Source organism: Hibiscus syriacus, unplaced genomic scaffold (assembly GCF_006381635.1).
Source record: "Hibiscus syriacus cultivar Baekdansim isolate YM2019G1 unplaced genomic scaffold, ASM638163v2 tig00011761_pilon, whole genome shotgun sequence".
Taxonomy (NCBI): Eukaryota; Viridiplantae; Streptophyta; class Magnoliopsida; order Malvales; family Malvaceae; genus Hibiscus; species Hibiscus syriacus.
Window position 1 is genome coordinate 970,827 of NW_024062256.1, and position 16,314 is coordinate 987,140.

A 16,314-nucleotide genomic window follows, 5' to 3' on the forward strand; every position below is an offset into this window, starting at 1 on the left:
ATCTTCAGGAACCCAAGAATTAGGTTTGAAGGAAGGATCAACTTCATGCACCAAGATTTTGAATAAATGATCCCCGACCTTCAACTCCAACAACTCATTAATTCTCACTTGAGCATTTGTGAGTATTTGGATTTTAGCTCGATCAAAAAGACGAAGGGAACTCACAACTGTTATCGATTGCTATTAACTTGCCCCACTTAGTAGCTATGTTTTTGAAAGTATCCCAATTCCAAGCGTGAAAAGGAATACCTTCGCAAACTAGCCAAACGCGCCGGCTCTCCACCACAAGGCTCTCAGACCAAGTTTCCACTCTGGAAAACCATTCTGCAAGAGTTTCTAACTTTTCATCCTTCACGCATCTCAACGAATTAGAATCTTCAAAAACCATTAGAACTACGTTCCCAGCAGCTCTCATAAGCGTGAAACCCGCTAGTCCTTTGGCTTGTATTTGGTTAGCAAGATTACCAATCTTGATAAAGTTCTTGCACCACCCCACAAGACAGTTAGACAACACATGAAGTTTATCTGCGTCCACAACACCCTCAACTTCACAATGTTTAATCGTCGGAAAAACTTCCAGCCCCGACTTACTATGAACAACTTTCGAGGACTTTCGCCAGTAAGACTGTCGGGGTTTATGTTTAGCCAAAGAGACTCTAATTTTGTTTCCGTAAATATGATAACCATTCATCTTAGAAATCGATGTCCTTGCTTCTTCAATTGTAGCAAAGCGAATAAACCCAAAACGAACCCCATTCGAGTTTCTTTTTTTGGGAATGAAGGCATCAATAACTTGACCATGTGAGCCAAATATGGATCCAAGTTTCTTCCAATGGATCTTCTCTGGAAGGTTTTCGATAAAAATCGTGTAACAATCCTTTCTGGACCCAGTACGAAAATCTGGTTGGCCTTCTTTCGATCGATTATAAAACCCATTTCTTCTTCTTCCCACCACTTCGGAAAATTTTGCATCGGAATACCCTTTCGAATAGATCTCCTTGGCACCACCATGATCAACATTAGCGACTGGAAGCGTTGGTGTTGCGTGAACAAAATACAGCTTTCCGTTGCTATGTTTCGCTTCTTGTGAGCATTTCTTCAAAGGACTGGATGATAGTGGACTTTCACCCGACCTCGCCGAAAATGATCCCGAATTTTGTTGATTTTGGGTTGAAGGAGAGTGTCTGTAAGTGGTGCCGTCGGACTCAACTATCCAACCCGCCTCACGTGCCAAGGCTGCCAAAACATCGTTCTTAGCAGCATTCGGTGGAATAGAGAAGTTACCAAACTGTCTCAATCCGGCCAACAAGCGTCTGGTAAAAACTCTTCTTTGCGGTTTCCGTAACCTTGTCCTCTCCTTTCATTCTCAATTTTACGATTGTCCTTACCGGAGTAAGATGAAGAGGCTGCACCAGCGGATCCAGATTTCTTGAGAAGACTGCCTCGTGGAACTGCATTTTCCTTCATTTTTAAATCAATAACCCGCTTATTCAACTCTGCCACTAATGCTTTAAGAGCCTTCACTTTCGCTTCTAATTCCTTGGCAGACTCCAGGGGGAAATCACCAGCTGCAACACGGCAGTCTGGTTCAAGCGGGAGATGAGAACTCCTAGTCGATGAAGGAGGAACAATAGGAGGCCTCACGGAGGAAGCAGCCACCGCACCAGCTGAGTCAAACCCTTGAAGTTGGCTGGGTTGAGACGTGGGTTGGGGTTCCATGGTGAATACTCAGCTGTACACCACTGCTCGACACAAGAGAAGACGGGATTAGGTCACGTTTAGGCACTGCGCTGGGTTGAGTGGCGGAGGCGAACTCGGACGGCTGGAGGCTTCGAAAATCTGCAGAGGACGAGTGTAGATCTGCGACTAAAGACAGCGTATTTCGCAAATGCAAGTCCAGATCTGTATTCACCGTGAGCAGACGACCATCCTAGGAAAAAGCGGCGTCAAACGGTGGTCAGAGTGTGGCGGCGGACGGCTGACGGCGGCGGCAGACGGCGGGCGGCGGCAGCGGCCAGCGGGCAACAGACGAATGAGACAACACTTTTAAATTTAAAAACACCTGGGCCCTAGAGAGAAGCGGGAACTTCTCTCACTACACTTTTATCTTCTTACACTTTTTCCTACTCTCCTTTCATTGAATTACCTGCTTAAACAATTAAGCCATCCTTGATATGATGGAAAAACATTCTCTCTCTAACAAGCCACCCTTGCAATGTGATGTGAGGCCCTTCACCAGTAATCACCACAAGAACATAAGCCATCCTTGAAATGATGGAAACGCTTGTTATCTCTAATTATCAATTCCCTCCCAACAATCCTCAATATGATCTTGATGGCATTGTGACAGTCACCACATACACGGAGGTTCTTGATGATCCTAAGAGTTTGCCTAGCTGGGGTACTGATTAGACCAAACGCAATTGTCAATCGCTCACTGTGGTACAGCAGTGCTTGTTCTTTTGCCTCTTGGTCAATGTCATGAAGAACATATCTTGTGTCAGGCACATAACTTCCTTCTTTCATCTCTTTCAAAGCTTTCAGTTTCTCATCATCCTTATAAAGGGTTGGATTACGAAATTCACCAATTCAGTTCCTTCCATCAAGCATGCTGATTGCAGTACGTTTCTTTGGTGATGGCGTGGGGATTTTATTAACATCAACCTTTGATGGGTCAAGATCAACAATCAACTCCTCAACATAATCTTCAAGATCAACTTCTCCATGAATTCGAGCATAATTCCTCAATGCCTCCCAAACTTCAACAGTGGGCTTGAAAGGCAGCTTTTTCTCAATATACTCTTTAGCTTCATAAAGATGACCAGATTTTCCAAGAACACCTATAAGCCCCATATAATGCTCGACCCCTGGAGAAATCCCATACTCACTCTCCATCGATTGAAAATGTAAAAACCCTTCTTCTATAGCTTCTGCACTACCACAAGCAGAAAGAACTGCCAGGAAAGTCTGTTCAGTCGGTTTCAATCCAAAATTCCTCATCTGCTCAAATAACTGCAACCCATCATCTCCCAGGCCATTGTCTGCATACCCATTTATCATCAAATGCCAAGTATCCATATTCCTATCAATCATGTGATCAAAAATTCTTCGTGCATCAGTTATGCTAGCACATTTTACATACATTTCAATCACTTTATTGTTCAATCTAGGGTCACCTTGACAGGTCGATTGCAGGAAGTAATCATGAACTTTCTTTGCATCCTCAAGTGATTTGGGATTTCCAATTAACTCAAACAAAGACGAAAAACAGTTAGCATCAGCTTTAACTCCTTTACCCATCAATTCAATAGCTTCTTTAACTTTCCCCTCATGACAGAGCCGCGTTAAATCCATCAATGAAGGAACCGGCTCAGTCTGCACATGCTCCACCATTTGCCCTTGATTCCCTCTCAAGCTGGCCGGCTGATTAGGGTTTTGACTTTGTGGAGCTCTTTCATTATAATTTCTACCTTGAGGGTACCCCTGGTTTTGATCCCGATTATTCCACTGATTTGGACTTATGGGCATTTGTGTATTCATCGGATTAGCATTTGGGTACTGAGGATAGCTCCGATTCTGCAGGGGATTCCACTGATTAGGCCTTTCTCGTTGAGAATAACCCTGGTCCTGATTCTGCTGAGGATTCCACTGATTAGGAATTTCTCGTTGAGAATAACCGTGGCCCTGATTCTGGCGGGTATTCCATTGATTGTTACCAGGAGCTCAGCCCTGTTGTTGCGGATGATGGTAACCATGGTTTTGAGGGGACCATTGGTTACTGAAATTAGGGTTTCGTTGGCCATGAAAATCCCTGGGATCAGATGAAAGTGGCGGTTGCTGGTTTTGGTTGTGCGGCGGAGGCGGCGATCCCCGGTAGTTGTTTGGCATAGTGGATGTACAAAGAGACTTTTCGCCCTGGGATAAAATCTGGGTTCTATAGAAGTGGCGATCGAAAGTGAAGGCAGAGGAGTTAAGGAGTACATTGGAGAAGAGATAGATGAGAGTTGGTGTCGGACTCCGTCCACGACGTATAGCCATTAGAGACCCCATTTCCATTGCTTTCGCTGCTTGTCGAAGAACATCTGATAAACCCTATAAGAAAGGAAGGGGGTAAACTATAAAAGGCCGGGGTGAGATATGAAGCAAGTAGGCCAGTAGGATATGTTTTTGGGGTTTCAATTGGGCACCGGATCGGGAACGTCTGAGGATACAGATTAATATAAAGCTGAAAACTAACGAACGGAGATCGATTCTAGCGGTAAATAATTTGATATCGTTTAAATAAGATTTTAGGTTCGATTAGAGGTATTTATTAAGCGAGTCGAACGCGAGTTGGGCAGTACTCCACTTGTGCTCGTTAAAATATTATGTTACTTGACTCGACTCGTTTGCTCTTTAAGCTCGTTAAAGTTGTGTTCGACTCGTGCTTGTTAAAAAATTTGATAATCAACTCAATTTGTTGCTCGTTAAACTCACTAAAAATTTTACTTTATTTTTCAAGTAAAAATAAAATTTTATAATACCCATGCTTAATATTAACATAAATTAACAAATTAACCAAAAAAAATATTAAAAAAAATGTATAAAGCACTTTCAAAATCTAAATTCTTTATTAACAATCCACAAATACAATAAACTGGAATATTAAAACTAACGTAACAATCCACAAATTCACTAAACTAAATCCACAAATCCACAAAAAAAATCCACAAATTCACCAAGCTAACATATTAAAACTAAAGTAACAATCCATAAATACATTAAACTAATTACATATCCAATCTTGAAAATAAAGAAATCAACATTTCTCCAATTCATTTATTGTTGATTGCAATCACCAAACTACAAATTTGAGAGAATAATTTCCTTTGCTTGATCAACATAGTTATCATGTCAATAAAAAATGGTTATAATATCTTACAATACAAACTAAAATTTTGTCAATGAATAGTATAGAACCAAATCAATTAATATGTTTAATCTTAAATAGTCTTACTTTATTTTTTCTCTTCACTCCATGGAGAGATCGACACCAATCTCCACTACAAATCAATATTTGCACGGTATCCGAATCTAGTAAAGCCTTATAAAAATCAAATGACACTGTTCCCAACGCTAAATGTAGCCTCAAAAGCTACAATTGTTATTGGAATTGTTAAGACATCAATAGCTAACCTTGACAAAATATGAAACTTCAAATATTGATCCCTCCACCAACTTATAGGTTTAAAGTGGGCACCTTTATCCATTACACATCCATCTTCAAGATACAAATCAACTTCATTCTTTTCAACATTAGCCACAACTTCATTGTTGACCACTTTATTTATTAGATCAAATATAGGAGGAATGTTTTTTCCTCTACCAAGATGTGAAGTACTTTCAATTCCATTTTCTCGATTTTTTTCCATTGTGGGAGGATACTACAAACTAGCATAATCATCATAAAGTTCATACAAAGTTTCTCAAACTTTATGATGTTATATCGAACAACTTCTAAAGGAAACATATTCGGGAAAGTCACTTTGATACCTTTCATTTTCAAACGAGGATCCAACACACAACCCATAGCCATAAGTTGATTAGATTCACCCCAATACTTATCAAATCTTTCTTTTATATTCTTAATCATACCATCATATATGGAAAATGGTGTAACGAATCGTATCGAGCATACAACCGTGGCGGAGATGAGCAATTGAGAGGGCTCTTGTCATTGGGATCGGTTTCAATATTTACTACCACAGTCCGCACTCCTTTGAATTGTAGCCATAAGGAGCCCTCTTTTGGGGACGAGGAGAGACTCGGTTGGTTGGGATAGATCTCCCGAGTTGCAATTCACCATCGATTTGGCTTATAGACTCCGATTGGGACTGTCTGCTGAAAACGATGGCAGGTTATGGACAACAATTCATGGTGATCATGGTATTAAAAAAATCAAAATTTTCCTTTGGTTGGTATGCTCTAATAAAATCATGAAAAACAGCAAAAAGTTATTCATCATTTAACGGATGATGCATGCTGCCCGGTTTGCTGTGTGTGGGTGAAGGATGTACATCATGTTTTTCGAAGTTGCTCAAAAGTGCATGTTTTATGGGTTGTTTTTGTTCATGCCGACAAATTATCCGAGTTTATTTCCATGGATTTTCATAAATGGATTCTGCTAAACTTGACTGATGCCTCACAGTTTCTGATCCACATCGAGGATTGAGATATTATATTTGGCGCCTTGCTTTGGCAGATCTATCTTAACCGTAATGCTGTTGCGGAATACGACTATCGGATAGAGCAAAATCACAACTGATAATTTGAGAAAATAAAAATGAAGATAAAGAAGACATAAATTTTACGTGGGAAACTCCTAAATAATATAGGCTAAAACCCACGGGCAACGATAAAAGAATTATACTATGAGAAAATAGGAATTATAAGCTCTCTCAATCTAACAAGGAGAAAACAATAACAATTATCTCTTGATAAAAAGGAGAAAACAACTCTCAAGAAAACTCTCTAAATTCTCTAGTATTGGGAGAAAGCTAGAATGATTTGGGATGGTTTTGAAGCTAAATGGGTTAGAGTATTTATAGTTGAAGCTTAAGGACTAATCTTATAAATACCCTAAAGTACAGGGACTAAATTTATAATTTGCCATGTCAAAAATTCAACAATATCAGCTCCTCCAAATTTGACCACCGAATTGCAGCTGCCTTAATTTGACAATTGCAACTGCCTTAACAATCTCTCACTTGAAGATTTAATTGGAACAATCATATCTTCACACCATTCTTTTTACCTTGTACCTTTTTGTTGTATTCCAATGCTCTTTGTTTGGATTTGCCATGTACCGACTAACAACTCCCACAGCTTGTGCAATGTCTGGTATTGTACATATCATAGCGAACATTAAACTTCCCACTACTGATGCATACGGTACTCGAGATATCTCCATAATCTCTTCTTCACTGCTAGGACTCATACTGGAGGATAATTTGAAGTTAATAGGAAGATGTGTATAAATTGGCTTACAATCTTACATGTTGAATCTTGACAAGATCTTCTTCAAGTAATTCTTTTGTGAAAGCCAAATCTTCCTATTACTTTTGTCTCGGTGAATTTGCATCCCCATAATCTTGTTTGTTGATCCAAAGTCTTTCATTTCAAATTTCCTAGCCAGTTGTGCCTTCAATTCTTCAATATGATCTTTGTTGGGTCCTGCAACCAACATGTCATCCACTTACAACAGCAATATAACAAAATCGTTATCACCAAACCTCTTGAAATAAGCACAAGGGTCTGCATTAAGTCTGTTGTATCCAAGACACATAATGAAGGAATCAAATCTCTTATACCAACACCTCGGCGCCTGTTCTAGACCGTATAGAGATTTGTTCAACCTACAAACCAAGTTATTCTTTTCTTTTTCTTCAAAACCTTCAGGTTGGACCCTTCTTTAAGATTTCCATGAAGAAAAGCTATTTTAACATCTAGCTGCTCTAGATGTAAGTTCAATGTAGCACACATTGCCAAAACTACTCGAACTATTGTTAGTCAAACACAAGAGAAAAAATTTCATTGAAATAAATACCTTCTTTTTGAGCATATCCTTTGACCACCAGTCTTGCACGATACATGTCAACTTAATCGTTATCATTTCGCTTGATTTTGAAGACCCATTTTTTACTAATTGGCTTCCTTCATTGTGGTAGTGGCACAAGGTCCTATGTATTATTTCTATGAAGGGCTTCGATTTCTTCTTGCATCGCCATCATCAACAGTGAATCATCTAAGCTGTTTATTACCTCCTGGAATGTTGATGGCTCACCGTCCTATGTTAAAAGGCAGTATGTAATATTTCATTTTATAACATAATCTGAGTGCCAATTGGTACGTCTTCTCACTCGATCTGATTGATGAGTTGTTGGAGCTTCAAAACTCTCTGGTTCTTGTTCATCATGTGCTGGTTCTGCTTCAAAAGAATCTCCTTGTTCAAACTCCTTTTCCACATGTATATATGTAATCTCTGACTTTTCAGCGCTATCATATTCTTCTTTTCTTTGTAGTTTATCTTCTACAAAGATAACATCTCTGCTGATGATCACTTTGCGGGCAGTGGGATCCCACAAGCAATACCTCTTTACACCATCAGTATATCCCAAGAATTTGTATTTCCTGGAATTTTTTTTATCTCATATCTCCTTAGTTGTCTTCTTCTCGTCAATTATTGAAAATACTTCATCTGCTAATGCTAGATGAAGGTTTTCCATAGCTTTCCCGTCTATCTCGTCCCATTTGCTATCATCTGTGAAATTTACCGGCCTTTCACTTATACCCACTAGACAACCGTATTTCATCAGGATGACTTTCATCTTCAATTTCTACAATGAGAAATTTCTCCCATTAAACTTTTCAATATAAAATTTCTTTTCCATAGCTTCTATTACAGATGGCTCCCACTATTTCACTATCATGAATAGTTCTCTAGAACCTTCAAAGAATAGGTAATACCTTCTTACTTTCTTATTTTGGATGATCCACCTTTTGGTGGAAACCACAAATACAATAAGAAGATATTACACACTCAAATCTGGCTCTGATACCAATTGTTGCAGAATACGACTATCGGATATAGAAAAATCACAACTGATAATTTGAGAAAATAAAAATAAAGATAAAGAAGACACAAATTTTACATGAAAACCCCTAAATAATATAGGATAAAAACTACAGGCAACGGTAGAATAATTTTACTATGAGAAAATAGGAATTACAACCTCTCTCAATCTAACAAGAAGAAAACAATAACAATTATCTCTTGATAAAAAGGAGAAAATAACTCCCAAGAAAACTCTCTAAATTCTCTAGTATTGGGAGAAAGCTAGAATGATTTGGGATGGTTTTGTAGCTAAATGGGTTAGGGTATTTATAGTTGAAGCTTAAGGACTAATATTGTAAATATCCTAAAGTACAGGGACTAAATTTGTAATTTTCTCATGCTAAAAATTCAACAAAATCAGCTCCACTGAATTACAGCTGCCTTAATTTGACAATTGCAACTGCCTTAATTTGACAATTGCAGCTGCCTTAATTTGACTCTTAACAAATGCTTGGGTATTTCATGACCACATGGAGGATGTTAATACTCTTATTGGTCGTAGTTGGCGTATTCAAACCTTATGTTGCAAAGCTCGACAGTAGGTGGTAGAGACTAAAATGGTTTTGCAACATGATGCAGGCCGAATGACGAGAATGGTAAAGCATTGGAGTCGACATTGTTCGAGGTGGATTGCTCTGAGCTCTGATGGTAGACGATGTATTGCTGATGGATCGGTGAAGTGTGGTGGTGTTTTAGACACTGCAATGGCCAATGGTTGCTAGGATATCAAAAATTCATAGGGATTTGCTCGGTTATTGAGGCGAAATTATGGGGAATCTTTGTGGGGCTCTCAAGTGATTGGGACCACTCCCATATGGCAGTGGTTGAATCGGATTGTCAGCAGGTCATTGCAGGAACAAAGAAATGACATTTGCTTGGTACCGCTAGTGTATCATATCAAGAGCTGCTCAAACGCAGTTGGGCGATCAGGTTTTCCCATATCTCTCATCATGCTAATCATGTCGCGAATTGTTTGGTCAAATGTGTTAGTTCTGTCAATTTTATGGTTCATATTTTAGGGAGTCCACCGGCGGGAGTGGTGGATTTGTTGCAGGAAAACATGTTAAGCTCGGGCTGATCAGTGGGGTCGTGGTGTCGGTATTATTTCCGTTGTAGCTTTGGTTTTGTTATTTTTTTAGGAGGTATGTGTATACTATTTTCCTCCATTTAGAGTTAGAGAGTTTTTAATGAGGTCACATAACTCCTCTTATGTATGATACTCAGTAATCATACCACTTTACAAAATATAAAATATAAAATAATATGAAAATAATATTATGATCTCAAGTGGATAAATATTTTTTAATATATAAGATCTATTTTTAATAACTTAAAATTAAATATTGTTTTAAAATTTTATTTTTTACAATAATAATATTTTCACCTCATAAAATTATAAAATAATTAATATACTAAATATTAAAAATGTAAAATTATTTTAACTACTCAAATTAATCAATATTTTACTAAATTAAATCTTTGTATATTATTGTTATTAAGTTTATAATTTTAAATAAACACGAAGAATAAAAATTGAAAAATGGTCTATATGAAAAAATTTATTATTTCAAAAGTATTTGTGTCCAAAATAAAAGGAATTGTTCATTACCTAAAAATCTGATAATAATAACATTCCCACCATTTTAACCTAAAGTACTATTATTGATAATAAATTATTATTTAATAATAATTTTTTGATAAACCAAATATAAAATACAATTCTAAAAAAGACGATTCCTCCTATTAATCAAACGCCCCTTACATGCGAATGAAACCTTGTGTTCACTTTCATTACCGACATTTATCTATACTACCAAAGTCCCACCTAAGTACACTTCGGGCAGTGACAAACATTTATCTATGCTACCATAGTCCCACCTAATAATTGGGAATCCATTTTCTGTCAATTTCTACACACAGTCACACCAGAAGAAAGAATAGAATAGAAGACAAATGGAGCTTAAACCCGGCTTATCAGCTCTGGTCACTGGCAGTGCTTCTGGGATCGGTACAACTTTCACAGGCTTTTCTTTCATCATTAAGTAACATATTTTGGATCAAGTATTGTTCATTTCAATTTATCAGGTTTGCTTTGATTTGTTACGGATCTCGTAAACTTAAGATTTGTGTAATTGGTTCGGGCTGTTATTTGAATTATGTGCAGGTAAAGCTTTGTGCTTGGCTTTAGCAGGGAAGGGGATATTGTGACGGTTGTAGATTTCTAGGAGAGAAAGGGAGGAGGTTGTATCTTTAGTTGAGAAAGAGAATTCCAAATTCCACCAAAATCTAGTGTTTCCTTCTGCTATTTTTTTTAATTGCGGCGTCATTGGATTTCTTTATGTAGTTCTCTAAGATAATTACATTGTATTAAAAAAATGCTTCTTGTTTTGAATAGGGGATCTAAATTTAGCGTTTGAGAAGCATGTCACAACATATGGAGGATTGGATATATGTATTAACAATGCTGGCATCAGTAACCCAGCATATTTCTGGAAGGATCAAACTGATGGCACTAAGACGTCGAGACATACTGTTAATGTCAACCTCGTTGCAGTTATTGATTGTACTCGCCTCGCGGTAATGCCTCAACTTCTAGCACTTGATGCAGTTTTGGTTTTTGACAGTCCGTTGGTACAGCAATGAATGATTTGTCGATTCTTTGTACAGATTAAAAGTATGCAAGCTCTGCAAAAGCCAGGGGTGATAATCAATATGGTTCCTCTGCAGGCCTTACCCAATGCATGGAGACCCCATTTACTCTGCCTCAAAAGGTTTGTGGGTTTATTTTGCTTCATTAATGTGACTGCTGTCGTTGATATTTTAAGTTCGCTTTTAATACCTTCCATTCAATGTTTTCTCAGCGGATGGATAAATTATGAATGGGTTTGACTGAATATGAGAAAAGTGATCTATATTTAATTGTTGCTTATAAGGCATTCATGTAATTGATCACTTGATCAAAATTTTTGTTTTCCAGGGGTGTTGTCATGTTTACTAGATCATGAGCTCCCTACAAACGCCATCTTTGCCCTGAGGTAAATCTCTGGCTTGAAGAATTTGGATGCTATCAAATTATCAATCACCACCACCTTTTCAGTAATATTTACTTGTTCTTTTTGGCCGGTGGCTGATGTTTTGTCTGCAAACTATTTATCCTTATAACTTGCCATTGAATTTGGATGTAGTTTGTTCAAACAGAACTGGGAGAAAAAGCAGGCCTCAAATATCTTCCTCTACTAGGTGGCTATGTGCAGATGGAAAAAGTGGTGGAAGGTATATTATGTTTTATAGAATAGTCCCTGTTCATTAAGTCTTCATTTATGGACATTTCCCGAATTTGGATCTGTGTCTTATATTTGATATTTTTAAGGTGTTGTCATTTATCTAAGGATCATGCTTCGTGCTTGTATCTAAATTCATGTTGGGTGCAAGTTGTTGAACACAAAGTTTAAGGGAGGATTTGAACCCCCCCCCCCCCCCAAAAAAAAAAATTAAAATTAAGGGAGGATGAGGAGTTGGTAAACCTAGGTTGTGCTAAAAGCAAGATGCTATAATTAATTGAACAAGAGAGTAAGAAGCGTACTGCATTCCCCACTGGATTTATCAGTACATTTAATTGAGACCCTATAAAAGGTGAGCTTTATAGATGTAAAGAAAGACAATTGTTTTCTCACTTGATAGCTTGTCATTTTCTTTTCAGAGGTTTGTCAATTGTCATTGCCAAACTTTCTGTTAGATAAACGCTGAAATTAAAAATTAGTTTTTGCTTCTCATATTACTTTTTTTTTTAATTTCTCTTATTACTTCTTGTTCAGCCTTAAAGGTCCTCTTTTTGCTGCTTTTGAAAAACTTTAATCTATTACTTTCTATGAACTTGTACGTTTCTAGGTGCTTTTCAGCTATTATGGATGAGAGCAGGGCTGGTTCTTGCCTATGGATTACAAACCGCAGAGGTATGAAGTATTGTCCCGGTCCAACAGAAGAAGCAAAATACTTGCTGCGTTCTTCCTCAAATTTCGGGAAAAAATTCCATTTCGAGCTCCTTTAAGCACCCAACTTCCTCAGAGTTTTGAGAAAGTGTAAGTAAAATGTCAAGTAGTGCCTCAGTTTTGAGAAGTTTAAGTAGAATCATATGAGGGGAGGAACGGGTACAATTCTTGGGTTGGCCAGCATAAACTCTAGATTGAGTTCTTGCACAGTTTCATAAACTAAAATTTTGGGACAACATGTGTGAATCTAAAAGTTTTTATTCAGCAGACATTTTTGAACTTGATTACCTTTGCTGGTGTTAAGATCTGCTTCAGTGCTTTTAAAAAAAATCTAACTATTGCTTCCAGTTCATTCTGAAATCTTATATCTTCTCATTTTGTTAGTCTACCCCAATCTAGTAGAAAGGAAGAAAAAAAGATAAAACAATAATTTGATAGAAAATAGATAAGAAAGAAAAAAAATAGTTGAATAGGTGAAGTGAAATAAATATTGGGGCAGAAACAGTACAGTGGGCAAGCGAAATATAATAAATAGGTCCTGCATACTTCACAAAATGTAGATATGATGAACTGCTTTTATAGCACTTATGACCTTGGCTTTTGTCAATTAACTGATATAATACATTTTTAACATCTATTTTCTTTTTTTTTTCTACTTCGTAGTTCCATTTCTGCTCATTAATCTCAAACTCTAAACTCATAGAAGCAAGCATACATGAATATCTTCCACTTTACTTTCTTTTGTATTAGTTGCTGCTAATAACCGTCATAGAAGGTGAGATGTTAATTGGTTTCTTATAGCTGCTGACTATTGCCTTTTTTCTCTTCCTCTTCAGAGTTGTGCATAAATTGAGTCACAATTTTCGTGATGCTACTCACATAGTACGTGTGCCATTGAAACTACCAATTGAAGCAGGCCATGTTCTTTTGAAAATCATTTATGCTGGTGTAAACGCATGTGATGTAAGTTTTCTAGTATCCTTCAATGAATAATTTGTTTGAGTAATCTTAATTAATTAATTTTGCATTCAACCTTTTCACTTTTATGCGTGGATGAGTAAGATTTGCTTAGACGGCTAGGACACGCACAAGAAAGGATGGGATATTGCTAAGTTAATTAAGAGAGGTGCAAATGGTTGCAAAGGCTTGGATGATAACCAAAAATCATTAGACCGGAACAAAGAGATGGATCAAAGAAAGGAATTCCTTCTTTTTGTTTTAATTTCAGGACACCTTCAAGCCAAGGGGAGAAAAGGTTATCACTTGCAACTACTGGCTGTAGGTTCTTCCCATTTGTAGTGAAAATCTTGGAAAGTAAGAAGGGAACTGGTTGGGAAGTGCCTATTTATCATTGTTTTACCATTAAAAAAAAAAGCAATTTGGTTTTTCTTTCTTTTCCCTACAAAGATATTAAGGGCGTGGAGGTAAGAAAGAGAACAAGTATCATGATTTACTCTTTGTTGTTTTGTTGATCTTACTGTCCATTCGGTAATAATTATTCCTATGCAGGTTTCAGCCTTTTCTCAATAAATTTACAATGTGTAATTACAAACTTAAGCACTTATGTCTATATTATTGAATAATTTGTTACACACAGGTGAACTTTAGCTCAGGTCGTTATTTCCTAGGAAACAAGAAAGACATCAGTTCCCTTCTCCCATTTGATGCTGGATTTGAGGTGCGGAAAAAAATTAACTAAATGCCAACATGTGGTAATATAGTTCAGTCATGCTGATATCTTATGGTTTTAGTTGTAAAATTATCACTGCATCTGATATTAGGCTTTTTTGGCCAAACATGTGATATCTAGCTAACTTCGTGCTATTTGCTATTCCAGGCAGTAGGAATATTTGCCGCCGTTGGAGATTCTGTAAGTAATTTGGAAGTTGGAACTCCTGCTGCAATCATGGTTATGGAAGTTATGCTGAATTTATGACGGTATGACATCCGTTTTTATTATTATGTTATAAGCATCTTGTTCATCTTCTATTTCATTTTTTTTTATTCCTTCTCTTCTAAATCGTATTTAAATTGATAAGAGAATAAATATTGAATGTTGAACAAAAATAGGTCCCTTCAAAGCACATACTTCCATTGGAAGACCTGAATTCTCCCCTATCCCTTGTACTCTTGAACTTTTCACCCATCTGGCCATCACCTACGTCGTATTTGCCTGAATTCTCCCTGTAACATTTTGTGTCCATATATATTCTTTTGTCACGTTTTCTTGGTGTACAATGTAGTCCTCCATTCAGTCTGTTTTGTGTCCAATTTTTTTTATCTTATTGGTGGTCTGATGGAATCTGGGAAAGTCGTCCTTTAACTGCTGCTGCTGGAGGGACTGGAAATTTGCAGTCCAGGTTCGTCCTAAATTAATTTAAACTTATTTATTACTTGAATTTGTCCAAGCACTATATGATGTGGTCAACTTTATATGATGGATACATGTTTCCCTATTGTTTGTGAACAAAGTCAAGCTTGGTGATTTCTATCATTACCTTATTGTACTTTTGTTTCATTCCTGTCTTAGTTTATACATGATGACTTTTGATATTTATTTATTTACCCAAATAACTTTAAGATATATTTATATTTATATTATTTCTTCCTCTAGTGCTAGTAGTTCAATTTTATGGTTGTACTCATTTTATTGCTTCAACATTATATATCATTTTTGTATACTCTTATGTCATATCCTACGTTCTCCAGGAAGTAAACAAAATATTAATCAGAACTATATGTGCAGCTTGCAAAACTAGCAGGAAATAAAGTTGTTGCCACTTGCGGATGAAAAGAAAAGGCGAGGCTTTGAAAGAGTTGGGGGTTTGATCGAGTCATAGACTATAAAGCTGAAGATATCAGAACTGTATGTCTGTAATTCTTGTCAATTTTCTCCTTTTTTTGTGTGTGTTGTGTGTGTGGGGGGGGGCAACTTCATTGGTTTGATACAAATTATTTTTTACTGCATAAAATTTGATCAGATTATTGCTGATGTTTTTCTCAATACTTTGAAATATAAGATTCTTTTAACAATGAGCTAAATTTGATCAGACGGGTTGTAGTCTACTCGACTGCTTTTCCAAATCAGATAATCTCGACACCTCTTCCATGAATATAGATATCTTCCATCCTTTAATCGTCGTCTATGCACAAGCCCACAATGTCAGAGATTGATCTAAGTACTGTTTCCCTGACTAAGTTATTGATTGCCATGCATAATGGCCCGTGTGATGAGCTATACATTCGGTTGGTTTTACAAATGAAATCTAAGACTTTTTAGTTTGCCAGGTTCTCAAAGATGAGTTTCCAAAAGGAGTTGACATTGTCTACGAATCTGTAGGTGGTGACATGTTTGATTTGTGCTTGAATGCTTTGGCTATCCGTTGGCGACTCATTGTTGTAGGAATGATCTCTCAGGTGTTTCTTTCAGAGTGAACAAACTAAAATTTTCCCATGTAGTCAATCTTAATATTTGCAATTTATCGCTTATGTTTTTTTCTTGGGACCTATCGTCTTTCTTATTTGGTTAAACTATCTGTTTCATATGTATAGTATCAAGGATAGCATGGGTGGCAACCGAAAATTATCCTGGTCTGTGGAGAAGCTTTTAGCCAAAAGCTAAAACGTGTTATGTTGTTAATTATGAACTTTAAGTTGTTTATAAGCTGTCCT

The 16,314-nt window shown here is 37.0% G+C and overlaps 1 long non-coding RNA gene and 2 pseudogenes across 1 annotated transcript; 2 read left to right on the top strand and 1 right to left on the bottom strand.

Annotated features, from left to right (window-relative positions):
- Window positions 1–1,354: 1,354 nt before the first annotated feature.
- On the bottom strand, window positions 1,355–4,163 carry LOC120204963 (annotated as a pseudogene).
- A 6,382-nt stretch (window positions 4,164–10,545) lies between these two features.
- On the top strand, window positions 10,546–12,508 carry LOC120204914 (annotated as a pseudogene).
- A 2,196-nt stretch (window positions 12,509–14,704) lies between these two features.
- Window positions 14,705–16,314, top strand: LOC120204965. Its single transcript, XR_005523988.1, has 3 exons — window positions 14,705–15,002; window positions 15,389–15,508; window positions 15,931–16,314. It is a non-coding gene; the product is annotated as an uncharacterized LOC120204965 (long non-coding RNA).